Raw genomic sequence first — 26,856 nt, forward strand, 5'->3', positions numbered from 1 at the left:
GACCCTGTGGACTGTAGTCCCACCAGGCTCCTCTGTCCATGGGATTCTCCCAGCAAGAATACTAGAGTGGGTTGCTATACCCTCCTCCTAGGGGATCTTCCCAACCCAGGGATCGAACCCACGTCTCCTGCATTGCAGGAGGATTCTTTCCTGCCGAGCCACCAGGGAAGCCCCAATATTAAGTAACTGGGTGTCAAATGGACTAGATTTCAGATATTCTCCAAGCCCCACCCCCACAGCTCCCACTCCCCCACCAAAATTGTTTTCCAGTCTCTCCAGCTTTCCTGCCTTCCCTTGTTGCGGCCCATCTGGCTATAGAAAGATCATCCTCTTGCCCACCTTCCTCTTGGCCTCAGCCATCTTGCTATCTTTTTTTGTTGTTATTCTTAAAGATGTTCGCACAACCTTGCCCTCTGTCTTGACCTTATCTTTCTTCAAGCCTTTTTCTGAATAGGGCCACCATCCTCCAAATTGTTCCCAGATCCTCAGTTTAAGGGTAGAATAATAACAGTAAGTACTTTATAAGTGAGCGCTTAAGACTGTGAGCCTGGAGCAATGCCAAGCTCTTCACCTACATATTCTGTCTTAATCCTCACTACAGCCTCTTGAGGTTCTTTGTCATCTTTACACATTTACTCTCACTATACCCAGTTGGTAGATAAGGATGCTGAGTCTTTGAGGAGAAATTTGCCCAAGATCACACAGCCAGTGGGTGGCTAGGGTTGGAACCTGGGGGGCCCAGCCCCAGTCATTGACTCTGGATGGCTCTGTTCTACTACTTTCCAGCAACCACAGACCATCAAAGCTGGGGAGGCTGAGCAGTTCAACTCCCTGCTTCAAGACCATCCTGCGAGGCCTTGGTCCCACCCCGGCGCTCTCCCTGGTTGCTCTGCCCTCCTGCTTTGAGCCCACAGCCCGGCCATTTTGAATTATTCCCCTTCTCTAAATTCCCCATGCATGTTCCGCTTGAGGCTGTTTCTCCTGCCTGATGTTCCCTGCCCTCCTCTGCTGTTCCGGCCACATACAGTCCTCAGGCTTCAGGGCTCCCTGGCTTGCCTCAGAAGTACCTGCTTCCCCGTCTGTGCTCCATAGTATTTTGTTAATCTTTAGCACAGTGTGTCAAACAGCTGTGTCTCACCTGCAAGACCATGGGCTTCTTGGGAGCCAGACATCCACACCCACCCTTCTCCCAGGCAGGGTCCCAGCCTCTCTTACGGCCTTGTCACCCTCGCTGCACTCCTCTCCCCTCCTTCTAGAGGTCAGCAATTCATGGGCTCTGCATATTTTGAGACATTTTAATAACATCTGACTGTCATAAGTATTCTCATAAAATTGAGATATTAATGTTGCCTTAATCTTCCAAAGGCCTGATGATGTGTGTGCTTCTGTGTGGTGCTTGCATTTGGTTGACAAACTATCTATTTTTATACTTATAAATTAGCTCTCTGTGCGGGGTTAAGTTATTTAAATAAACTTGCATATGGTCTGTAGTGGGGGTCATGGTTTATTTATTTCTGACTCTGTTAAGCCTGATCCTTGGTGGGTACTCACTAGATGTTGTAGAATTGGATTATGGTTCAAGCCTGTCATATTCTAGAATCTAGATGAGGAAACTGAGGCTCAAAAAGGGGCAGTGACCTGGCCAGGTTCGTGGGACAAGGTAGTGGCAGGCAGAGCTAGGACTTGACTCAGGTCTGCTGACTTTCTTGGCTCAAAGCGTTTTCCGTTGCACTTCAGTTTTGTAAGACCAGAGCCTGGATCCCCACTTGGTCTTAAGCAATCTAGTCTGGCCAGATTCACTTCAGGGTTGTGAATGCCTTGTATCCCTACTGACTCATCAGGGAAGGAGACCTGATGGGAACTGCTCCTATGGTTTTTCTCCTGGGTTTGTGGAGCCCCCCTGTCACTGAGCTTGCCCTCAGAGAAAACCAGAGTAGGATTCTGAAGATCTTGGTTCAAATCCTGATTTTGCTTGTAACTCGCTGTGTGACTTTGGGCAAATTACTTCACCTCTCTGATCATTTGTTTCTTTACCAAGAGAAATGAGGGTATTGAATTTAGGTGATCTCCAGGAATCATCTCCAAAGCCCCAGGGCTTTTTAAACAAGAGGTTAAAAGAAAAAAGGAATCAGACATTTTGGTCTTCATATTGAAACAAGTGTGTGTGAATATATGCAAGTAGTGTTGTTGAGTTGCTAAGTCTTGTCCAACTCTTTTGCAAGCCCATAGACTGTAACCTGCCAGGCTCCTCTGTCCATGGGATTCTCCATGTAAGAATACTGGAGTGATGCCATTTCCTTCTCCAGGGGATCTTCCTGACCCACTTGGCAGGTGGATTCTTTACTGCTGAACCACCTGAATGCCCATATGCAAGTGTTGTACATGGTTAATATTCATCATGTACTTGAGTCAAATAAATATATCAGTGGATCTTATACAGGAAGAGGTCCTCATCTCAGAACTCAAATTATAAGCATAACCCTGCTTCCTCCCAACCAAAGGTGCCTCCTTCCTGGCTTACTCCCAGGAAGACAGCACAATAGCTGTCAAGCCCAGAATCTTCTCCCATTCCTTCTTTTTTCCTGCTCACTGGACTCTTGTTTTAATTTCATGTATATAAGGATACATATGTTCTCTAATCTCTCTAACTCCTGGTCGATGGCGTGCAGCTAACTTTCAGTGAAAGTTGTAGGAGTCGGTGTGCAATGCCTGCAGTTTCTAGTATGGTCAGAAGTCTCCTTTAGACTTCCCCAGAAGCTGCCACTAACTCACTGCCTTTAATGTGTACCTTCTTTTGGAGAAGGAAATGGCAACCCACTCCAGTATTCTTGCTGGAGAATCCCATGGACGGAGGAGCCTGGTGGGCTACAGTCCACAGGGTCGCAAAGAGTCGGACACGACTGAGCGACTTCACTTTCACTTTCTTGTGCTCAAACACTACTTAGGGTAAATTCCCTCAGTGTCTTTTAAATGTTAGTGGTTTTCCATTTTGGTTAAATTCTATCATAGTATAGGTTTCTGCCATTTCTCCTTGTGGGAGAACATTAAGGGTTCAGTAGGCTAGCATAGGAAGCTGACCACCATTTATAACACAATTTTCAATGGGAAAATGCTTTCTGAGACCCACTGTCAACTCTCAGATAAACTTTATGATATACAGCTCCACACACACCCAACAATAGAGAATGCAGTATTTATTTCATGAGTGACTAGAATTTTGATAGAAGTACAGAATCTTTGAGTGTGGAACCGAAAAGGCTACCTACCCTCTCCCCCCATGGGGTTCATCGATTAGCAAGCTGATTTGTAGAAACCAAGACAAGAGAGGGGTAAGAACTCCTGGCCAGCGTCATGCAGTTGGTGCTAGAACTAGGACCCTCCCCCCAGCACTCCTCTCTGGGGACTTTCAGGAGCCTGACAGGTTGGGGACAGGGAGGGGCACAGATTGTCTTAGAGGTGCTCTTCATCTCACTCAGCTGTGTCGTCTTAGGAAAAGTAAGTCACCGCTTTGGGCTGTAATGGAAATAGACATGGCCTGGCTAATGGCTTGGGGAGAGGTTGTCTAGTTGACTGGCTTGTCTGTAAATTCCCCGCCGTGTTCTGGCTGGAGTGGAATGAATGGGGCAGCTGTGTTTTACCTGGAGCTCTGGGCAGGACGGGGCTGGCGGAGATGTTCCCTGTTCTAAAAATAGCAGTGGGAAGGAGTTGAGGGGAAGGGGAGGGGGCTCCTTCGGGACCTGGGTGGGACGCCTCACCCCCTTCCTCTTCCTGCTGGGCCCCCTGCGAGGAAGCGCACCACGGATTCAAAGCATTTAGACCTGGGAGGGTCCTGGGGCCATCAGATCTCACAGCCCCTCCTCACACAGAAGAGGCCCAGAAGTGGGGAAAGGACTGGCCTGCTGTCCGGGGTCCAGGGAGACAGTCACAAATGGCAAGCTGTTTTCCTGCTGCGTTTACCAAGGTGGCAGCAGGCCAGGCAAGGTTTTCTCTCCCTGCCTTTGGGAGCGCGCAGGGCCTGGGAACTCCTGGGGCCGGATGTGGTCAGGCTTCCTGATTGTCGCCCAGCAGGCGAGGAGTCCCCAGTTGGTCTGCCCTGAGCCCTGACCTCAGCCAACTGGCCCGCCAGCGCCACGCCCTCCCTGTGCTGTGGTCCCTGCCCTTGCTGACCTGTCCTTGTGTCGCCCCCTAGGCTGTCTGCAGGGAGGGAGGGCCTGCATAGAGCCATCTGGCAGGACAGAGGCCCTGGTCGCTTGGGACCTTCCTCTGCCCACCCCAGGAACTGACAGGAGCAGCTAAGGTGAAGGCAGGGTCTGACTGAGGGGTGGGCAGGCCAGGGTTCAGATCCCAGCTCTGCTTCTCACCAGCTATGGGATTGCTGGCAGGTCACCCAGCCTCTGTCAAATGAGAGGACATCTCTCTCACTGGTTCTACTGAGGACTAAGGGGAATGGTCTGTGCAAAGTGCCTGGAGTGTAATAGGTATGTTCAGCCATCCATACCCGTGGGTTCTGCTTCCATAGACTTAACCAACCCCAGATAGAAAAAATAAATAAATCCAGAAAAAATTTCCAAAAAGCGAAAGTTGAATTTGCTGAGCTGGCAACTATTTACATAGTATATGTGTATGCTAAGTCACTTCAGTTGTATCTGACTTTGTAACCCTATGGACTGTAGCCCACCAGGCTCCTCTGTCCATGGGATTCTCCAGGCAAGAATACTTTTTTCAGTGGGTTGCCATGCTCTTCTCCAGGGAATCTTCCTGACCCAGGGATCGAACCTGCATCTCTTATGTCTCCTGCATTGGCAGGCAGGTTTTTTTTTTTTTTTTTTAAATCACTAGCACCACCTGGGAAGTCCCATTTACACAATATTTCCATTGCATTTAAAATGATTTACATGGCATTTACAGGGGCTACAGTACATGGGGTCACAAAAAGTCATACACAACTGAATGAGTTTCACCTAATCACTTAGTATTTTAAATAATCTAAAGATGATTTAAAGTATGTGGGAGGATATGTGTAAAGTGAAAGTGAAGTCGCTTAGTCGTGTCCAACTCTTTGTGATCCCATGGACTGTAGCCTACCAGGCTCCTCTGTCCGTGGGGTTTTCCAGGCAATAGTACTGGAGTGGATTGCCATTTCCTTCTCCAGCGGATCTTCCCGACCCAGGGATAGAACCCAGGTCTCCCACATTGTAGACAGACGCTTTACCACCAGGATATGTGTAGGTTCTATGCAAATATTGATACTATGCCATTTTGTATAAGGGACTTGCTTTCCTGGATTTTGGTATCAGCTGGGGTTCCATGGATACTGAGGGACAACTGTACTTAGTAACGGTAGCTGTTGTTGCTAGATCAAGTGTAAATGTGTGCTTGACTCTGCAACACCCTTCCTTGGGTCCTTCATCCATGGGGGCATGGCAAGTGTGGGGATTTTTTGTTAAATGCAGTTGACTTTTGTTGTATTGTTACAAAAGTAATTCATGTTTACTATGAAGAAAATATTTAGTACAGTTGAACAAGGAGAAGAAAATGAAGTTCACCCTTAATCCCAACACCCAGAGATAAACACTGTTAACATTTTAGAGTGTATGTATCCTGTCGGGCATTTGTTTATACACACATGTATCTTATTTGCAAATTAGTATAGCTAGTGCACACAATTTTCTGACTTGGTTTTTTTTTTGCCCATTTAGCAGTGTAACATCAATAAATGTTCTTCTACAACATCATTTTTAGTGCCTACAGAATATTTCATTGTGTAGATGAAACAGGTTTTGTTTTTAAAAAATCTTCATTAGGTCTACATAGTTTAGCTTGTTGCCAGTAGGTGATGGATGGGGAGGCCTGGCGTGCTGCAATTCATGGGGTCGCAAAGACTTGGACATGACTGAACGACTGAACTGAACTGAATATTTCATTGTTAGAAAAACCTGAGATAAAAATCTATAAATTTAGCTCAGTATTCAGTGTACGTCTCTGACCCCCTACAGATACTTGTTGATGAATGAACGTTTTGTTAGAATAAACTCCTGGTAGTAGAATTTCCAGGAGACAGGATATATATCTGTAAAGAAGGTTCTTGATACCTATTGCCAAATGACTCTCCAGAATGAATGTACTGATTTATAATCCCACTTCAGATTAAGCAATGAATCCTGCTTAACCCTAGACTGTTCTTTTTTAACATGGGTATTCTAGCTTCCTGGGAAACCCAAGCAAATTGAGATAGTCTGGGCAGGAGCCCATTCTCCCCATACACTCACCAACAATGTGCCTTGTTACATTTCTTAGCACATTCCTTTCTTTGATTACTCGAGATGTTGAATATTTATATGACTTTTTAGTTATTTACACTGCCTCTTTTGTGAGTGGCTTGTTCAAATCTTTTGCCCATTTTTCTGTTGGGCTGTTTATAGTTTATTAACTCACAAGAGCTCTTTATATAAGGAGGATACTTGTATGTTATCCTTTTTTATTATTTTAAAACTATAGATGTTTCTGCTTTATAGGTAGTCATGTCTGTAAACTGCTTTGTACCAGCTTTATTGAGGTATTATTCACATATCATAAAATTCATCCATTTGAAGTGTACAGCTCTGTGGTCTTTTTGGATAGTCACAGACTGGAGCAACCACCACCACAGTCAACTTTAGGACATTTTCATTATTTCCAAAAGAAACCATACCCTTTGGTTGTCACCCACCCATTCCCCCATCTCCCCCATCCCTATGCAATCGCTCATCTGCTTTCTGTCTCTGAGGTTGCGCAGAGTTGGACACGACGGAAGCGACTTAGCAGCAGCAGCAGATTCATTCTGGACATTTCCTACAAATGGGATCATGTAATATTAGGTCTTTTGTGCCTGGCTTTCTTCATGTAGCATGAGGTTTTCAAGGCTTACCCATGTTGTAGCGTGTATCAGGACTTTACTCCTCTTAATGATGGAATAACATTCTGTTATATGGCTATACCACATTTTATTTATTCAGTCATCTGTTGATGAACAGTTGGATTATTTCCACCTTTGGGCTATTATGAATAATGCTGCCATAAGTGGTTGTGTAGAAGTTTTTGTGTGGATGTGTATTTTCATTTATTTCACCTGTGTACCTTGGAGTGGAGTCCCTGGATCAGATGGTGACTCTGTGTTTAACTCTGAGGAACTGCTAGACTTTTCTGAAGTGGCGTCATGATTTTGCCTTCCCACCATCAGCATAGAAGGATTTCTCCACATCTTCTCTAACATTTCTTATTTTCCTGTGTTTTAAATCATAGCCATCCTAGTGGGTGTGAAATTGTATCTCATAGTGGTTTTGAATTGTGTTTTTCTGATGACTAATATCATATACATAAATTAAAAAATTTTTTCTGCCTTTAGTTTTGTGGTATCCATCTCAGGCTCAGGATTATACAACATTCACTTCCCCCCACATTTGAAATTTATGGTTTATTTTTCAACTTTTAGCACTTAGTCTACTTGGAATTTACTTTGGTTTATAGTATGAGCAAGAGCATTTTTCATTTTTCCCAAGCAGTGGTTTGCTGCAGTGCTTGTATATTATGTTAGGATAAGTATCCTCTCATTGCTCTTCTTTAAAAAATCCTTTTGTCACATATTTATCCTTTCGAATGAAATTCAGTGTAATTTTGTTCAGTCCCCACCTCCTCCCTGTGTCTCCCCCAAAAGCTCCTTGAGATTATATTATAATTATATTTTAAAATACACATCAAATTTAGGAGTAAAATAAACACACATTAAATACACATATACATATATTAAAATATATTTTAAAATATTAAAATAGATAAAATAGATAGCCAGCAAGGACCTACTATATAATGCCTTACTTAATATCTTATAATAACCTAAAATGGAAAAAGTCTAAAAACGCATATATATATATATATATACACATATACATACACTCACATATATAAAACTGAATCATTTTGCTGTACACCTCAAATTAGCACACCATTTAAATCAATTCTATTTTAATAAAAAATTTTTAAAAATCACATCAGGAAAAAAAACTATCAAAAAGGAGGGTATTGAAGTCTGTAAAATACTATTTTCCCATCCAAGAAGCAGATTACGGCTCTTTGTTTATGCAAATCTTCTTTTAAAGTTTCAAAAGAAAAGTTTTGGGAAAAAAAAATTTCCATGTTGGTTTTGTACATTTGTCGTTAAACTTATTTGATGAAATTGAAATCATGTATTTATTTATATATTACAAATGGGAATGTTTATATATGTTCCCTGATGATATACTTGTATAATACTTAGTACAGATAAATCCTAAACATTACTGAGCTGAGTAAAATAAAGAAAATCTCCCAATTGATAGCTACTGCTACAAGTTTGCTGTGTTCCTCCAAATATTTTTCATACACGTAAGTAGACATATGCTGTTTTATTTTTACTAGATGGTATCATACAAAAGTTTCTGTAACTCATTTTTTAAAGCTTATTGTGTGTACATGCTAAATGGCTTCAGTCGTGTCCGACTCTTTTGCAACCCCATGGACTGTAGCCTGCCAGGCTCCTCCATCCATGGGATTCTCCAGGCAAGAATACTGGAGTGGGTTGCCATATCTTCCTCCAGGGGATCTTCTCCACCCAGGGAGCAAACCCAAGTCTCATTGTGTCTCCTGCATTAGCAGGCGGGTTCTTTACCACTAGCGCCACCTGGGAAGCATAAATCTTTCACATCAGTATTAGAAGTCTCCTTTCTTTTTTGTAGCCAATAGAGCATAATTTATTTAATTGCTCCCATATTGATGTGTGATCAGCTTGTTTCTGATGTTTTGACATTATGAGCGTTGCTGCAGTAAATATTCTGAGAATGTCCTGTTCGTTACATCTCACTGCACTTTTCTGTAGGGTAGAGAAAAGCACACTCCCAGAGTGCTCTACAAATGCCTTTCTTCTGTTTAAATGTGTGATCTCCCCACCATTATTGTTGTTATTCCCCCTGAGCAACTAACACCTTCACTTTCATAGATGAGAAAACAAAGAAACAGGGAGGTTAAGTACGTCTGTAGTACAGTTTACCTAATAGTGAATGACAGTGACTGTTGGATGTCACTGCTTTTTAATTCTTTGTTGGTATGAGAAGGGAAAATTTATATTTTATTTTGTATGCTAAGTCACTTCAGTCGTATCTGACTCTCTGCAACCCCTTGGACTGTAGCCCACCAGGCTCCTCTGTCCATGGGGATTCTCCAGGTGAGAATACTGGAGTGTGTTGCCATACCCTCCTCCAGGGGATCTTCCCCAACCCACTGATCGAACCCGCACCTCTTATGTCTCCTACATTGGCAGGCAGATCCTTTACCACTAGCAATTTTAATTTGCAATTATTTGATTATTAGTGAGGTTGGGCTTCTCTTTATATTTATTTGTCTTTCATAGTTCTTCTTTGGCCCATCAGTTAATATGATTTGCCCAGTTTTCTACCGGGGCAGTTGTTTTATTTATGATATTAGAATATTAACCATGTGCTTATTATGTAGGTTACAAATATTTTTTCCAGTTTATCATTTGTCTTTTAACTTTATTTATACTCTTTTTTGTCATTCAGAAGTTAACATTTTTAAATAATCAAGTATTTTTGTAGTCAGCTCTGTTTTTTGATCATAGGGGACTGTGCTTGCTGAGGCCTTTCCTCTCCAAAATAATAACGAATATTCTCCTATATCTTTTTCAAGTACTTTTAACCTTTTACGTTTCACCTTCATATTTTAATTCATTTGCACTTAATCTAGTACATGGTGTCAGATGGAACTCTTATTAATTTTTTCCCCCCAGAGTTGACCAGTTTTTTCAAACCTGGTTTTAAGTAATTCTTCTTTACTCACTTATCATAGACCGAATGTCCACACATTAGTGGGCTGATTTCTAAATTCTTGTTTCCCTCATTAATCCATCTATTCCTGCAACAGATTGAAACTTCATCACTGTAGCTTCATAATATGTTTTAGTAGTGTTAAATATCCCAAGGCTAACAGCTCACTGGGCTTTCCTGGTGACTCAGGTGGTAAAGAATCTGCCTGCAATGCAGGAAGTCGTTGTGAAGTCACTCAGTCATATCTGACTCTTTGTGACCCCATGGACTGTAGCCCACCAGGCTCCTCCATGCATGGAATTTTCTGGGCAAGAGTACCAGAGTGGGTTGCCATTTCCAGGTTCAATTCCTAGGTCAGGAAGGTCCCCTGGAGAAGGGAATGGCTACCCACTCCAGTATTTTTGCCTGGAGAATTCCATTGACAGAAGAGCCTGGAAGGCTTCAGTCCATGGGGCTGCAAAGAGTTGGACATGCCTGAGTGACTAACGCTTTCACTTTTCAACTTCTCATTATTCTTCTGTAAAATTTCCTTGGAAGTTATATGTTGTTGCATTAGTCACTCAGGCATGACCGACTCTTTGTGACCCCTTGGACTGAGCATGCCAGGCTCCTTGGGTAATTTTACCCAAATCTTTTTCACAAACATGTTTTACTATCGAGAATGACATCAGATCTGCCAGAGTGTGCCCTCATGTCCTACAGCCCACGTCAGCTGGCACGTCAGCTGACCCATACTTCTCTTTGCTTTTCTTCTCCATGACTACTGAAATCACCTGAAATTGTACTTTCTGATTGTTACTATTCTTAAACATTTGTTCTATTACATTTTAGAAATCATTTACTTAAGATTGCATTTAACTTCTCAGTTACATTCAGTTCAGTTCAGTCGCTCAGTCGTGTCCAACTCTTTGCGACCCCATGAATCGCTGCACGCCAGGCCTCCCTGTCCATCACCAACTCCTGGAGTTCACTCAAACTCACGTCCATCGAGTCAGTGATGCTATCCAGCCATCTCATCCTCTGTCGTCCCCTTCTCCTCCTGCCCCCAATCCCTCCCAGCATCAGAGTCTTTTCCAATGAGTCAACTCTTCGCATGAGGTGGCCAAAGTTATACGTAGTTAAATGTCTAAATGCTTCTGGCTTCATTGCTTGCTGGTCTCTTGTATCCGACAGCATCTTATTCTTGACTTCTGGATTTTGATTCATTTTGGTCTGGAGAGCTTTCTTGGATAAATTCTTCAGAAAAGATCTGTGGGTGGCATACCTTCTTAGTCTTTGTTAAGTCTGAAAATATTTGCCCTCCTGTTTGAGTCATCTTTTCCTGAGTAGTGAATTCTATGTTAACAGTCTTTCCCTAGAACCTGAGAGAAGGGCTCTATTGTCTCTGAATTTGGTGTTGTAAGAAGTGCAGTACTCACTTGAATCTCTGAAGTCTCTTTATGGAAGCAAGCAGGATTTCTCTTTCTGCTCTTTGGAATTTAGAAACTTCACCAGATTATTTCTAGCTGTTTGTCCTCTTTTAGGTAATTTTCCCTGGTACTCACTAGGTAATTCCTTTCAGCCGAAAGGCCCAAGTCTTTTCTTAGTTCAGGGAAATTTTCTACTAATCTTTGGAATAATTTATTTTCTATGTTTTTTAAAAATATATTTACTTATTTTATTTATTAATATTTATTTGTCTGCATCTCGTCTCAGTTGTGACATGCAGGATCTTTTGGTTGTTGCTTGAGAACTCTTAGTTGAAGTATGTGGGATCTAGTTCCCCAACCAGGGATTGAACCCAGGCCCCCTGCATTGGCAGCCAGGAACACCAGGGAAGTCTGTATTTTCTATGTTTAAAAATTTTCTCTTTCTGGATTTCTTATTGCAAATAATAATAATACCACCTCATAGTTATCAGATGTGCTTTCCTTCTGCTATAACATTAATCTGCTTAACACTGTTGTCATTATTTCCATTTTACAGATGAAGAAACAAAGGAACAGAGAGGTTAAATGGACTGTATACACAGTCTCACAGCTGGGAGGTGTAGACCATGATCCAAACCTAGGCATCTGGCTTCAGAACCTGTGTTCTTAGCTACTACGCTGTATTCTCTCCCTGTCAAAACCAGCCTCTGGAATTGCCCCTGGCACTGACCTCAACAGCCTTCAGTGAAAATTTGAGTGTTGACAGAGAGGGACTCCATCGGCAGTGGGAGATAGCATAGGGGTGCTAGAATGATGGAGTTGAAAGAAACCGGGGAACTGAGTGCCAGAGAGGAGCCCAGATCACCAGAGGTTCTCCAGTGAATTCAGAGCTGAGACTCTTCCTGTCCACACCAGATCACCAGAGGTTCTCCAGTGAATTCAGAGCTGAAACTCTTCCTGTCCACACCAGATCACCAGAGGTTCTCCAGTGAATTCAGAGCTGAGACTCTGCCTGTCCACACCCTTCCCTCTGTTCAGCCGCGCTGTTTAGGTCTCATCTCTGTCCCTGGGACTACCGCATGGTAGTAGGGGATCTTCCAGTTCCTATTTCTCTCCCCTTAGTCACCTCTCTAAACGGCAGCCAAGATGACCCTTCCTATAGGGCAAACTAGGTCACTGTTTCACTGCTGAATGTTTGTTGAATGACTGCATGAATGAAAAATAATTTCAGAGTAGCTATTGTATGTCAGACACTGTAGTAAATACTGATGACTCAGCACACGTTAGTCAAGAATCTTCCAGTTGCCAGTGACAAGAACCCAACTCAAATTAGCTTCAGCCCGGAAACGGAATTTACTGGGTTTAGGAGGGTAGCCTTCAGGCATAGCTGGATTCAGGACCTTGAGCAATATCACCAGAACTGGCATTCTTCGCTCTGTCTCTGGGCTCTACCTGTTTATGTGCTGGCTCACTCCCTTAGTGAAGGCAGATAGTTGCCGGAAGTACCAGGGTGATGGCCTTACAGTGTGATGCCCTCGATCATTTCAACAGTGTTCCTGGTTCTGAGTCTTAGCGGTTCAAGCTGGATCATGTGCCTATCCCAGTTGCTGAAGACTATAGGATGGGATAAAGTGCTTGACCAAGAGCTGAGTCACATGGCCATCCCTGGAGTGGGAGGTGGGTCAGTTTCATGTGAATCACTTGTTTTGAGAGTGAGGGAAGGACAGGTAGTTTCTCAGATGGTAAAGAAGGGCAGTTGGAAGCTGGTCAGGCAGAGTCCCAGATGTCCTTTGCTTTATAGTTCATCAGACAACAGAGTCCTCATATCCATAGAGCTAGTTCATAGTCTGATGTGGTGGAGGACAACTGGAGAAAAGAGAGGCACCAACCAAGTATGAAAAATGTATAAGAAAAAGATGACATTTATAGCAAAAGGCCCAGTGCGGGTGGTCAGGAACATGAGGCAAGGGGCAGGAGGGAGGTGGAGGCAAGATCATCCTGGGGAGGACCGTAAGGCAGACCAGCGTGCCTGAAAGCGTGAGGGAGGGGAATGGAGCTGGAGGTGCGGATGAGGCTGGAGGGGCCTGAGAGGCTGTGTAAGGGGTCAGAGCTTTATCCTAGGGCACTGGGAGCTGTGTGTTCGACGTGTGTCATGGAAAGCTTGCAGCCTCGTTGCGGAGAATGGTGTGGACGACGGCAAGGTGAGAGACTGGGAGCAGGGAGGAGTCTGTGGCCCTCACCTTGGGAAGAGGTGCTGGTAGGCAGCAGGGGTGAGGAGACATGAGAGCTCTGCATGGTGTGGAAGATGCGGGATCGTCGGGTGCAGAGAGAGTTTGGGAGAGGGATGATGCCCATGCATCTGGTTTAGGCAAATAGGCGATTGGTGGTTCCATTCTCTGAGCTGGGAGCCCTAGAGAGGAAACTGCTCAGGTGGCAGGATGGTGAGTCCCCTGCAGGTGTGAGTGCTGTTATAGAGGCCTAGTTAGTGAGTTCTCATAGAAAGAGCATCACTTCCACCAGGGCTTCTTAAATCACCTGCGGTGAAGAGCCTTGTACTTAGTTAAAACGTGCACTGAGTAGGATCTCTCCTGGGTTTAACAGCGCTGAACCCGGCTTTGTACCTCTTCAATCTGGCCAGTCCACGGTCTTGTACTTGGATGTCACAGCCATGTCAAGTTACTACAGAAGTTTCCAAACACTGTTGACTTTGTTGCTTATCTTATTATAAACCAGTAACAAGCAGCTCATGGACCAGTGCATTCTGCAGACTGCATGCTGGTGGATCTGATCTCATTCAACCCCTGTACCCATTTTAGAGACAGGGAAATTGAGGCCCAAAGAGGGGACTGGCCTTGCCCCAGGTCTTGCATTAAACAGCAGCAAAGCCAGCATTTCAGGCCAGTCTTACAACTGCTGACCCTCTGTTTTGGTAATTTGGCTTTAGGCCTAACAGTCCAAGCAAGCACTTAACTTGGGGGAGTCCAGGGATTAACGATGTTTAGCAGCCAAGGTCCAGAGAAGGCAATGGCACCCCACTCCAATACTCTTGCCTGGAAAATCCCATGGACGGAGGAGCCTGGTGGGCTGCAGTCCATGGGGTCGCTAAGAGTCGGACACGACTAAGCGACTTCTCTTTCACTTTTCACTTTCATGCATTGGAGAAGGAAATGGCAACCCACTCCAGGGTGCTTGCCTGGAGAATCACAGGGATGCGGGAGCCTTGTGGGCTGCCGTCTATGGGGTTGCACAGAGTCGGACACCAGTGAAGCGACTTAGCAGCAGCAGCAGCCAGGGTCACAGAGTTGGCCTCCAAGTCTGTGCCAAACACTTCCCAGGAACTCCAGTGGTCAAGATGGACTGACCCTGGAGCTGGCACAAGCCCAGTGGGTCGAGGATTCCTCCCCAAAGCCTGAAATCCCAGGCGGACGAGTGGCTGGTTGGACTGGAGCCAGGAAAGAAGTTAGTGGTGGCTTTTGGAGCTGCTGTAGCCACCCAAGGTCAGGCTGATGCCGCTGAGGTGACTGTCACGCATGCCGTGGGCTGGAGGCTGAAGCCGGCTGGCCACAGTTCTAAGGACCAGCTCTGCTGGGGGCCTTTGGACTCCTGGCTTTTGCTGCACGTGGGCTTCCCCCTCGCTGTGGTTGGGAGATGCAGTTCCCATGAACAAACTGGAGATTGACCTTGCTGCCTGACGCTTCTGATGAAGAGCCCGACAGCAAGAGCAGAGACATTTGGGGAACACGAGTCAGGGCAGGACACACAGCTTAAGAGCGTACACCCTGGCGCCATGCTGCCATTTTTGCCATGCTTTTGCCATGTAACCTTTCTGCCTTTAGTTTTCCCATCTGTAGGTTGGGAATAATGATAGCTTGTTGCTCAATAAACGTTAGTGATTATCAGCTGTTAGTCGAACCAAGCCCCATGTTAGGCCTTCACCTATCTGACCCTCAACAGCTATTTTTGCATTTTACATTACTGTCTTCACCAACCCACTCCAAATCAGTTCTGTCCTTTGATAGATGATGAAAGTGAAAGTGAAAAAGTCACTCAGTCGTGTCTGACTCTTTGCGACCCCGTGGACTGTAGCCCACCAAACTCCTCCGTCCATGGGATTCTCCAGGCGATAGCAGTAACGACGATAATAAGACAGTAGCGATAGCTCTTATTTATTGAGTGCCAGGCATTCACGTGCACTACCTCACTCGTTCTCCCACAGGGCCCACTGAGGCTGGCAGTAATAGCCCCATTTTACAGATTAGGAATCTGAGGCTCACAGACATTAAAGTGACTTGCCCAAGATGACTCACACTCAAACTTTGGGAGTTTGCAAAGTCTGTGCTCTTTATAAGTACCACTGCTGGAACCTAATCCTTTAGGGAGGAACTTGTGGAGCCTGGGACTGACTTTGAAGGGGAGGAGTAGACCCAGGGGCCTACTGGACCCCCATCTCCAGCCTCTTTTTAGGGATGGAAGACTGAGACCCATAACAGGGAAGGGACCTGCCCTGGGTTCTGCAGACTACAGTCCAGAACTCCCTTTGGATTTGAACCTGAGGATGGATGCTTGCTCTGTCCTGCCCCAGCCCCCTACTTGCAGCGTGTGCCCCCAAGAATAGGCAAGTGCCCCCAGAAAGAGCCAGGAGCATGCCCTTAGCAAGCGGTAGAAGCGTGTGTCCTCTGCCCTGGTGTTAGGGCCAGAGAGGCCAGAACACGGCAGAACAGTTCCTGTTTGAAGTCTCAGCACCTAGGTCACCGCCCACCCTCCGAGTCAGAGCCCAGGAGCAGGCTGCTTCTCTGTCTGTGCCTATAGTTCCAAGCACATGACAAGGATTCAGTAGTTACTGAAATAATCAGTAAGTGTCTCTCGGCCCACTCTTCTGTGGGGATGGCCTTTGTGCATGGAGACTTGTAGATGCCCAAAGCAAGGCTCTGAGACCCAGTGAGTTAAAGGCCCCAGAACTCCCTAAGTGGGTGAACAAATTCAGAGCTTGGACTGGAGGGGCGTTTACAGATATTCCACAGTTGCCCAGGGCAGCCCAGGGCCATCAGTCTCTTCTGTCCCAGGCTGGAGGAGGCCAGGGTTCTGTAGAAAGCGGGGCCTCTGTGTGGGGGCCCTGGCTCCCACTACCCCCGTCACCCATGACACAGGCCTGGCCCCTTCATTGTCCGAGGAATGAAAAGCCTGAGCCTCTGCCGGTGGGGACTGGGGGTGGTCTTTGTCTGTCACCCGCTCTGAAATTCCTGGGGCCCCGCCTCCCTTGGCTTGGTGCCCTGTTTCTGCCGAGTGACATCACTCTCCTCCCCACCCTGGAATAAAATCCGAGTGGACTTTGCATCAGAAGCCAGGACGGGAAAGCTCATTAAATAGCCTTCGGCAGGTACCCTCTTATTTTTTGTGTTTTTTTGAGGAAGGTATTGCCAAGGCCCCATTTCCCCCAGGTGGAGGCTGTGTGGGGAAGGAAGGTGGGTGGGTTTCCATCTGCCTGAGGCTCAGGACAGGGTCTTGCAAACACAGTTCCAGATGTCCCAGGCTTAACACAGCGAAGGCAGTGAGGGAAAACAGAGGGAGGGAGCCATGCTGTGGTGCGACTGCAGGGCCGCGGCTTGGCCAGGGCATATGGGCCGTATCCCGCTGCTGCTGCACCTCCCAGGGGGCCTCCCTGGAGCCTATGGGTGCCGCCCCTCTTAAAATGGGAGGTGCACATTCACTAGCTCCCTGCTAACCCTCCCTGGTCCTAGCCCTGGAAGCTGCTGCCAGCTTGTCTGAACAGTGAGATGTTTGCCTTTATGGTTGGGCTGTGTAGCCAGCAGGCTTCTCGGTACATAGCCGGAGGGCTCTGTTCCGGATTGGGTTCGATCCGTGGCTCTGTACCTACTGATGACCTTAAACAGGTTTAATCATCTCTTTGGCTCTGTTTACCTCTCTGTAAAATGGGGATGAGCTTCCTGGGTAGCTTAGTGGTAAAGAATCTGCCCGCCAATTCAGGAGACACAGGTTCCATTCCTCGTTCGGGAAGATCCCCTGGAGGAGGGCATGGCAACCCACTCTAGTATTCTTGCCTGGAGAATCCCCATGGACAGAGGAGCCTGGCGGGCTACAGTCCATGAGGTCGCAACAGAGTTGAACGTGACTAAACACCTAAACAACTAAATGGGGACACTAGACATCATAGCTAATAGGGTTATGGAGGTTTCGTGAGTCAGTAATCGGGAAGTGCTTTGCGCAGTGCTGACACAACCTAAGTGTCAAATAGGTGTTTGTTAAATAAAATATGGAGGTCAGTGAACGGGGCCCAGGCTCTGAGGGCCCAGGTGCTGACCCTGTGGGCCACCTGGATCTCAATGTTCCCTAGATCCTCCTGTCCTGAACAGCACCATCATTTATGTAGATCTGAGGGTTCCAGTAGTCATGTATGGATGTGAGAGTTGGACTATAAAGAAAGCTAAGCACAGAAGAATTGATGCTTTTGAACTGTGGTGTTGGAGAAGACTCTTGAGAGTCCCTTGGACTGCAAAGAGATCCAACCAGTCTGGAGATCAGTCCTGGGTGTTCATTGGAAGGACTGATGTTGAAGCTGAAACTCCAATACTTTGGCCACCTGGTGCGAAGAACTGACTCATTTGCAAAGACCCTGATGCTGGGAAAGATTGAAGGCAGGAGGAGAAGGGGACGACAGAGGATGAGATGGTTAGATGGCATCACTGACTCAATGGACATGGGTTTAGGTAGACTCCGGGAGTTGGTGATGGACAGGGAGGCCTGGCGTGCTGTGGTTCGTGGGGTCACAAAGAGTCGGACACGACTGAGCGGCTGAACTGAACTGAGAGGCGCTAGGATGCGACAGGAGGAGCGCTGGGCTGGGAGTTGGCAAGCTCTGGTCCTGGCCCTGTCACTCACTCGCTCTGTTTCCTTGGGAAAGTCACTTACCCTCTCTGAGCCTCAGCTTCACTGGCTGTAAAAAGGGAATAGGAATGAAAGATCTCCAGGGGTCCTTCTGGTTTAGGTGGCCTGACTGACAGTGACTGTGTCATTCTGCCCAGGCTGCACACAGCGAGGGGCCGTGTGCTCTGTGGGTCTGGACCTGTGGGGAGGCAGAGGGCAGTGGTCCCCTGGGCTCCTCAGGCACTAGGTGCTCTCCCAGGCCGGCCTGGCCTCCTCCTGGGCCTCAGGGCACTTTCCTGCTGTGCCCTTTCGTCATCATCCTAGTGGTCCAGAGCACTGATGGATGCATCCTGGATCTGTTCCCAACTCAGAGCCCTGGGTTGGCAGGGCTGCTCTGACACAGTATCTGATGATGTGCTCGCTAGTCTGACTGTGCGCCGGATGTCCTCTGGCTTGGTGAGGACAGGGTCCTGGTCTGCCAGTTCTCCACCCCAGCCTCATGGCCCAGCACAGAGCCCGGCCTGTAGCTGGTGCTTGAAACTTTATGTTGATTGAGAAGTGAAGGCTCAGCTGAACTCAGGGACTCCTCTCATCTCAAGGAAGACCCTATATTCAGGCTCTCCACGCTGAGAAATCCTATCCCAAGTGCCAGAAATTCCCTCCTGGGAACTGTCAGTCACCCATTAGAACTGGCCATCTCCTAAGACTCACCTCCTTGGTTTTCCAGGACAGGAGTGGGCCCTGCTTCCCAGGAACCTGGCAAATGATAGTCTTTCAATCTAGAAGGTTCCTGGGGCCTGCAAGGACTGCCTTGGCTCAGCCCCCAGGGACAAGACGAAGTGTTCATGGGGGAGTGTAAGTGCCCAGCTCAGGTGAGGGCTGTTTGGAGTTGACCCTAATAAAGGATGTTTTCTTATGTCAGCATGCATGAGTATGCTGGTAAAATGTGAGAGAGACAGGACTAGAGAGTGGGAGACAGGGGCCGTGAGGCAGGCAGAGGCAGACATTCAGGGGTGCTGAGATTCATTTAGGGGGAGCAGGAGGCAGAGGGAGAGCGCTTCGGCCCAGGGTGGCCGAGGTGGAAAAGAGGACGGGGCCCCTGCTCTGTGTTTTCTGGGCTGACATCCAGGGAGCTGGCCATGCGGCTGGTTAGCGTGCTCAGGTTGGAACTGGCTGTGGAACAGACATCCCTGACTGGAGCCTCAGGCACAGTCCATGGTGTGTTTGAGGACATCAGACAAGCGTCTGCAGCAGCTGTAGCCTCACCATCAAATAGCTTTGCGCTGGCAAGGCAGCTTCCTGCAGTGGTTCCAAGTGGGCATCCTGGAGTTGGATCTGTGCTGTGCTTAAGCACTCAGTCCTGTCCGACTCTTTGTGAACCCCACAGACCATAGCCGGTCAGAATCCTCTGTCCATGGAATTCTCCAGGCAAGAATACTGGTGTGGGTAGCCATTCCCTTCGCCAGGGGATCTTCCTAACCCAGGGATTGAACCCATGTCTCTTATGTATCCTGCACTGGCAGATGGGTTCTTTACCACTAGCGCCACCTGGGAAGCTCCTGCAAATCTTACTGGTCTTCAAACAAGCTGTGGGCAGCTTCCCCTACCATTCCCCACCTCGGGTTCTTTGTAAATAGGGTAATACTAGCACCTGCCTCATGAGGTGTCGATGAGGATTAAATGAATTAATGAAGGCCAGACTCTCAGAAGAGTCCCTGCCCCACAATCATTGAATCCTCTACTAACCCCACAAGTGGGCAGGTCAAAGGTTGTCAGTCCCATTTCACAGATGAGGAGACCCAGGCTCAGAGATGGGTATGGACTTGCTCAGTCATGTCCGGACAGCCAGGGCTGGAGCTGGATCCTGAACAGGGGAACCTCACCTGCTGCCCCCCATCCTCCCACTCCCGTGGTCCCTCTGACAGGGACATCTTCTTCACTTGTGATCCTTACTCTTGGGCTATTGTAACATGCCCCTTTCAGCCCCTGTACTGGGGCAGGGAGGAAGCCCCAAGGTCTCTGTCCACCTCTGATTGTCCAGACATGGCACACAGAAGTGCTAAATAAAAACATATGTGTTGGGCTGCGCTGATGGTTCGGTCGGGAGGTGACTGAAGCAGCCACTCCCCCGCAACGGGGGCCATGGCGTTCTTGGAGTCAGTGCGTGTTGGCTGCTGGACCCTGGGTTAAACTGCAGCCGCCCACTGGGATGAGAGGCGGGTTGGGGTAGGAGTGGGGGTGTGCCTGGAAAGCCTCGGTGATTGGCTCCATCCTGCCCCTACTGGGGGAGCCCAGAGCTGCGGCCAGTGGGTTGGGATGCCCCAGCTGGGGGAGCCTTCAGGATGTGTGTGGGGGTGCAGTCGGCTTGGGATCCTCAGTGCCCGGGATTGCCACCGTGAGCAGTGGACACCTCTCTCTCCAGAGCAGCACTCCAGGGGTTTGGCGGCGGGGAGGCGGGTGCGCAGCCCCAGTCCTGGGGACGGGCGCGGCTGGGGAGTCAGGGCTGGTACTTGTGAGCCTGTCATCCAAGGAGCCGCTGGGCCCCTTGCCAGCTGAAGGACGGGGTGGCGGACTCTTCCTCAAGATATCCCGGACTCCTGCTTGGATGAAAGTGTGTTGGGAAATTACAGAGTTTTCTGTTTGATGGAAGAAAGAAATTCAGCTTCTCTCTAGAGTGGCGGCAGCGGGCTGGACCGGGTGTGTGTTTGGGAAGAGCGCTGGAGGAGGAGGGGGAGGAAGAGGAGGAGGGCAGAGAGGAGGAGGAAGAGGAGGAGGGACGAGTGATGCAAGGGTTTTGAAAACGGCTACCTAGATGTGCGAAGTGGAACCTGGTCACTTGGTTCTGCTTTTCCCAGCAGGTATCGCTCCCCTGGGGAACTTGGGTAAGTCCATAAATAGCTCTGCTGACACAAAGGAGCTCTGTCTGGGGAAGGCAGCTGCTTGACACGGCCGCCGGGAGCTGCCACAGTCACGGCCGCCCGCCCGCCTGCCCGCCTGCGGGAGGAGCCAGGCGGAGAGCCGGGCGGGCGGGCTGGCAGGAGCGGCAGCCAGGAGTCCCCGGGTCCCTGCTGGAGTGTGCTGGGTAGGTGCCTGGGTGCCAGGGTGCGTGTGTGGTGGGCTGGAGGCTCTTGTCCAGGCCACCCCGTGCCCCTGTTTCTATTGTTTCTTCCCCAGGGCAGCCATTGGTAGGCATGTTGCAACCCAACCGTGTTATGTTCTGCTCTGAGGCAGCTCTGTGTGTGTCTGTCTGTCTGTCTGTCTGTCTCAGCGGGTGGGGACCCTGCAGGGCTGGGGCGTGCTTGCACTCTGTGCTGCTACCGCTTCTAGACTGGTCAGCCGGCTTTTCTTGCTGAGAGAAAGGAATGTTTGGTGACCAGAAGTCGGGACTCTGAGTGGGGAGGGAGCTCTCAGCCCGCGGTGCTGACCACCAACCAGGCACCAGGATGGCTGTTCTTGCCGAGTTCCATGAGGGGAAGGAGGTGGTGGTCTCAGGGGCTGGTCTGGGTAGAGGGGTGCGGTGGCTGATCCCCGAGGCGTCTGCTGAAGTGTCCACTGAAAGTCCAGGCAGAGATAGAGATGCTCTGCCTCCCGAGCCCCTTGGGGAAGGTCTCGCGCCTGCTCCTTTTGCTTCTCACTGAGACCTGTGAGGAAGGGTGTTAGAGACCGGCTCACCCCGCAGAGTTAGGTGCTGTTAGCAGGCAGAGGCTGATTCTGTTGTCAACGTGGAGAGAGCCCGCATCTCTGCTCTTGTCCTGAGGTGTCCGAGAAGAATCCTCCTGCCCTGAGAGCTCAGGGCCGAGGAGAGCCAGGTGCAGAGAGTGGAGGGGCTCAGTTCACACGGCAGGCCTCCGGCCGGACCAGGTTGGAGGATGTCTGCCTCCTGGAACAGCAAGGACCAGGTATGTGGGTGTCATCACCCCGACCCCAGCGATGACTCTCAGTCTGGAGTCTGCCACTCCTGGCTTGAGATGCCTAGCTATGTATGGAGCCACTAGGTCCCTCACCAAAAGCTCGCCACATCGTGCTGCCAACCCTCAGGCCTCACAGCTGGGGCCATCAGACTCCCCTGTCCTCACGGCTGGACTGGGTCTGTCTCCTGGAAGGAGGGAGCCGCAGTGCCTGCCCCGCCAGTGCCCGTGGGATTCCAGCCAGGGCACTGCGGCCACAGTCAAAGTTTCCACCGGGGCCCCTTGAGTCCTCCACACCCAGCGAAGGGGCACCTCCCCTCTTCCCCAGCCCTAGCACGTTGCAAGGCTTAGCCCAGGGCGGGCCCTTTGGGGAGCCAAGTTCCACAGCAGGGCCCGCTCCTGGCCCAGCCTGGCATCTGCTGCACCCGGGGGTGGGGGGCTGGTGAAGATGGAGGCAGCTGAGGTGAGTGGCCCCCCTGTGGGGAATGTCAGCAGGGCTTTGAACCAGAGTTGGTCAAGGGGGCTTTTCATCATCAGTGTTAGTGAAACCACCCCACTTGCTTGCTTTCTTGCCTTTGCGCTTGCTGTCCCTGCTGCCCGGAAAGCCCATCTCTCCTCTTCCCTTCTCTCCAGGTCTTAATCCTACCCAGCCTGCCCTAGCTAGAGCAAACACTGCAGTTGGCATATGTCCAGTGCTGGTGGTACCCACTGTGCTTGCTTCATGTCTTATGAACGTGGGGTTTGAACCTGATTCATCCTTTGGTCCTAAGGGTCCAGCCTGGGGCTCTGAGTGTGATAGAAAAGGGCTCAGGTGGGTTTCCTTGAGGACAGGCTCTGATGTCCAAGTCAGCTGTTCCTCTTCATCTCCCAGCTCTGCCTGGCAGACAGTGGGCACTACCAATGCGGGCTCCAGTGAGGAGCCCCTTTGGAGGGGCCCTCATTTCTTCACATCGGGATGGCCAAGGGTTGGGGGATGGGATTTGATAGGCGATGAGGCAGGGCAAACATTGGCTTCAGCCTGGTTGAGCCCACAGGGAGAGCCCGCTCAGGGATCATGCTGGGCTGGGCTGGGCTGGGCTGGGCTGGGTGGTGTGGTGTCCACACTATGGCCTGGGCCATGGAGGGTGGAAGGGACAAGCCCCAGCTGGTTTGAATGCAGTGCTTCTGGTCTTTCCCATAGACTACAGCAGCTTAGAGCTCAGATTGGGCCCCGCCGGGACGGTGCCAACCAGGGAGGTGGATCGGAGGGTTGAGCAGTGGTATGTGGTTCTCAACCAGTGGTCTGCCTGGTTCCCCAAAAGAGATACAGCTGAGGGAGTGCCCACGCTCCGCTAGGTTCCTGGGGACCCTGAGAGCCACTTCCCGTTTTGTCTCCCAAGGCCCCAGAATAGCTGAGTGTGTTTACTTTCTGGCCAGATGCGGGCCTGAGGCAGGCCAAGAAGGGCTTGCCTGAGGTTCCATGCAACTCAGTGGCACAGCGGGGATAAGAACCCAGGTCTGCAGGTCCCCCACCCAGGTTTCTCTCCATCACACCAGCTGCATGACTCAGAGCACCTAGCTTTCATCTTGGTGCTCACTTTTGGGGGACCCCCTTAGTGACACATTCCTTTCCAGGACCCCCACGTAACTGGCTGTTTCCTCTGGAAAAGCAGCATGTATGGTAAAGAAAGCCCTGGCCCGGCCAACAGGCTGGAGACCAAGGCGCAGTCTGGTCCCTGCAGCTGGATCATCTCAGGCCAATCTCCTTTTTTCTCTGGCTCAATTTCCCCTTTGGAGCAACCAGGGACTGTACCAGGTATTGCCAGGCCCCTTCCTGCTATCCAGAGACTCTTCCATCCCCTGCACACCCTCTCCTCTTCCTGGGTCCTGAGAGTCATCAGTCAAGGCCAGGCTTGGGCTTCTTGGGGAAGTGGCCCCCAACCTGTTCCTCAGGCCCTTCTAATCAGAAGCCCTCTCCTTCAAGCTGGATCCCGGGCTGAGGCTGGGAGGTTTGTTGTTGTTTGTGGAGCCAGGCCGTATCCAAGATGTCACTGCTCAGGGAAAACCGTCATTCCTCCCAGGGATAAACAGGCTGCTTATGGCTTAGCCCGCTAAGCCTGGAGAGGTTGGAGCTGCTCACAGCAGGCCAGCCAGGCTCAGCCCCAGGCAGCCACCACCTTTGCCTGCACAACTAGCTGGGTGAGGGCAGGACTGGGGGAGAGGTGGGCTGGGGCCATGAGCTGCTTGAGAGATTGGAGCTTCCAGGCATGGAGGAGAGGGGAAGGGGTCCCAGGAGACTGTTCCTCTGGTGAGGGGCCTAGGTCACAGCTCCAGATGTGTGGAGAGCCGCCAGGTGTGCCCTCTGCTCCAGAGGGCCCAGGCTTCTCCCCTCCCCCTCTACCGTGGGCTGGCCTCCCAGCACCTGGTACTGGGGCTCAGGCTGCTGCCGGAAAACTGTCAGCGGCTCCCAACTTAGGAAGGTGAGGGGGGTGGTGGTGAGTTATTTGGAACCAGGCGCACCCTCCCCCACATAGCCCCAGCTCTCTGTGGTATCCTTGGTTACCTCTTGGTGGGGTTGATGTTGCTAAGTCGTGTCCGACTCTTTGTGACCCTATAGACTGTAGCTAGCCCATCAGGCTCCTGCCTCCATGGGATTTTCCAGGCAAGAATATGGGAGTGGGTTGCCTCTTGGTGACTCAGATAACTCTGGGCAGGGTGGCAGAGGGTAGGGCACAGGGGAAAGGCAGAGGAAGAGCTGGGCAGAGCCTCTGGGAACCAGGTGGCTGGCCACAACCTTGAATAAAAGGCTGGAGACCACCACACAGGGGAACATGGAATGGAAGGTGGTGTGTCTATCCTGCTCCTCAGGTTAATGGTTTTAACTGTGTCCACGCAGAGCTCTGAAACCTCCACTACTCAGACCTCAATTCATGAAGTTCCCTGTTGATTCAAATAGCGGCTCTGTAATTACATTCTCTGCCCCCACCCTCCGTCCCTTCCCTCCGCGTGTATCAGATGCCTATGATGTACCATGCACTGGCCAAGGGCTGGAGGTACAGTTCCAGTCTTCAGTCTAGTGCCGGGGATGGGTATGTAATGGATGGTAACGAGACAGCTTCAGTGGGGAGGCCTGGGGAGGGGAAACCCCGGGGAAACTTCCAACCCAGCCCAGGAGCCCCAGCGAAGCTTCCTGCAGGAGGTGAGACTGAATCTGGAGGCACATCTGGATGTCCATCGAAGGAGCAGGTCTCCATCCCAGTGTGCCCACCCCTCCAGGGTGGAGCGATGATTTTTAACTCAGCCATAGGAATCACCTCTGTGTCTGCAGCCACATGCTCCAGCTTATCTCGGGGAGGCTGTGTAATGTTGTGTGCAGGTGCCTGGGCTCGGGACTCCCCACTCTGCAGTGGGGCAAGACCCAGAGCCTCTCGGTGCCTGCGTTTCCTTAGGCAAGGGCTCAGCCTCGCGGGGGTATGAGATGATGTGTGTGGAGGGAGGGCTCCTGCACGCTGGCACTGAGTCATGGGGGTCGTGGGGGTGCCCCTGGCACCTTCCTTTACTGGTGGCTGTTGTTGGATGAGATGCTGTGGAGTGAGGCGCTCGGCACGGGACCCAACACAGAGTGGGCAGTTGCTGAACGGAAGGTGGTATAGCAGCTTTTGGAGGGAGGACAGGGAGGCATCAGTTGGAAGGTGCCATCAGACCCTGGGATGAGGGCTTTTATTTGCTTTCTAAATAAAGTTTAAGTTGCAACGTTAAATTACGTCTTTTGTTTCAAGGATGGAAGTATGTAGCTGATGAATTATCACAACGTGAACAAACTCCCCAGGTCAAGAAACAGAACATTCTAGTACCCTGGAAACCTCCCCCACCCTCTAGCTGCCACCCACCTCAGTCACTACCACCTCAAAGAGTGCTCCTGTCCTGACTCCTCTCATTGAGTGGCATTGCCCGTTTTGAATTTTGTATCCGTGGAATCCTTGAGTGTGTGTTCTTTCATGCCGACTTCTTTGGAGCAGCATTTTGATGGTGAAATTTGTCAGTGTTATTGGACGTGGTCTTATTTTGCTCAGCCCCATTGCTGTGTGGAATTCCGTTGTGTGACTGTATCCATTCCATCACTGACAGACATTTGGGTTGTTGCCAGTTGACGGTCGTCATGAACGGTACTGTTAAGGATATTCTCGTGCATGTCTTTTGGTACACTATAATATACTTTTCTGTTGGGCAAATACCTAAGGTTTGCAGTTGCTGAGTCATAAAGTTATATGTAATTAGCTTTAGTCGATTCCATTGTATAATCTTCTGAAGTGTGACACCAGTACACCCTCTTCAAACAAACTTAGAACACCTGTTGCTACCCGTCCTTACCAACAGATTTGACAATAGCTATTGTGACGTCTAATTGTGGCTTTTATTTGCATTTCCTTGGTGACTAGTGAGGTTTAGCACCCTTTCATATGTTGATTGTCCATTTGGATAATCTTTTTGGAAAGTTCCTGTTCAAGTCTTTCCTCCAGTTTTCTGTTGGATCCTCCGTCTTTTTCCTTATTAATTTAAAGGAGCTTAAAAAATATTCTGGATATGTGTTCACTGTTGGACGTGCACATTACAAATATCTCCTCCCACTCAGTGGCTTGCCTTTTCACTCTTTTCAGGGTGTCTTCCGAAGAATAGAAGTTTTTCATTTTAGTGGTCCAACCTGTCAATCTTTGTCTCTATGGAAAATATTTATCAAATCCTGTTTCTTTGCCTGTTACAAGGTTTTGGATATATTTTCCAGTGTTATCTTCTGGATGTTTTATGTTTCATATTTAGCTTTAA

General features: G+C 49.2%; 1 protein-coding gene across 8 annotated transcripts in view; it reads left to right on the forward strand.

Moving 5' to 3' along the window:
* Window positions 1–26,856, forward strand: part of RGS3 (regulator of G-protein signaling 3) — a 138,417-nt gene that overhangs the window by 83,779 nt on the left and 27,782 nt on the right. The window contains exon 1 of one of the 8 annotated variants that reach the window (XM_005684336.3): window positions 20,676–20,842. The exons of 5 other annotated variants lie outside the window; for them this stretch is intronic. The gene's annotated coding sequence lies outside the window, so the exon portion shown is untranslated. Of the gene's footprint in view, window positions 1–20,675; window positions 20,843–20,916; window positions 21,028–21,087; window positions 21,228–26,856 lie in introns of those variants that run through there. 2 more of the 8 variants (XM_005684332.2, XM_005684331.3) reach the window with 2 other exon arrangements.

The sequence above is a fragment of the Capra hircus genome, chromosome 8 (assembly GCF_001704415.2).
Source record: "Capra hircus breed San Clemente chromosome 8, ASM170441v1, whole genome shotgun sequence".
In the NCBI taxonomy this organism is placed as follows: Eukaryota; Metazoa; Chordata; class Mammalia; order Artiodactyla; family Bovidae; genus Capra; species Capra hircus.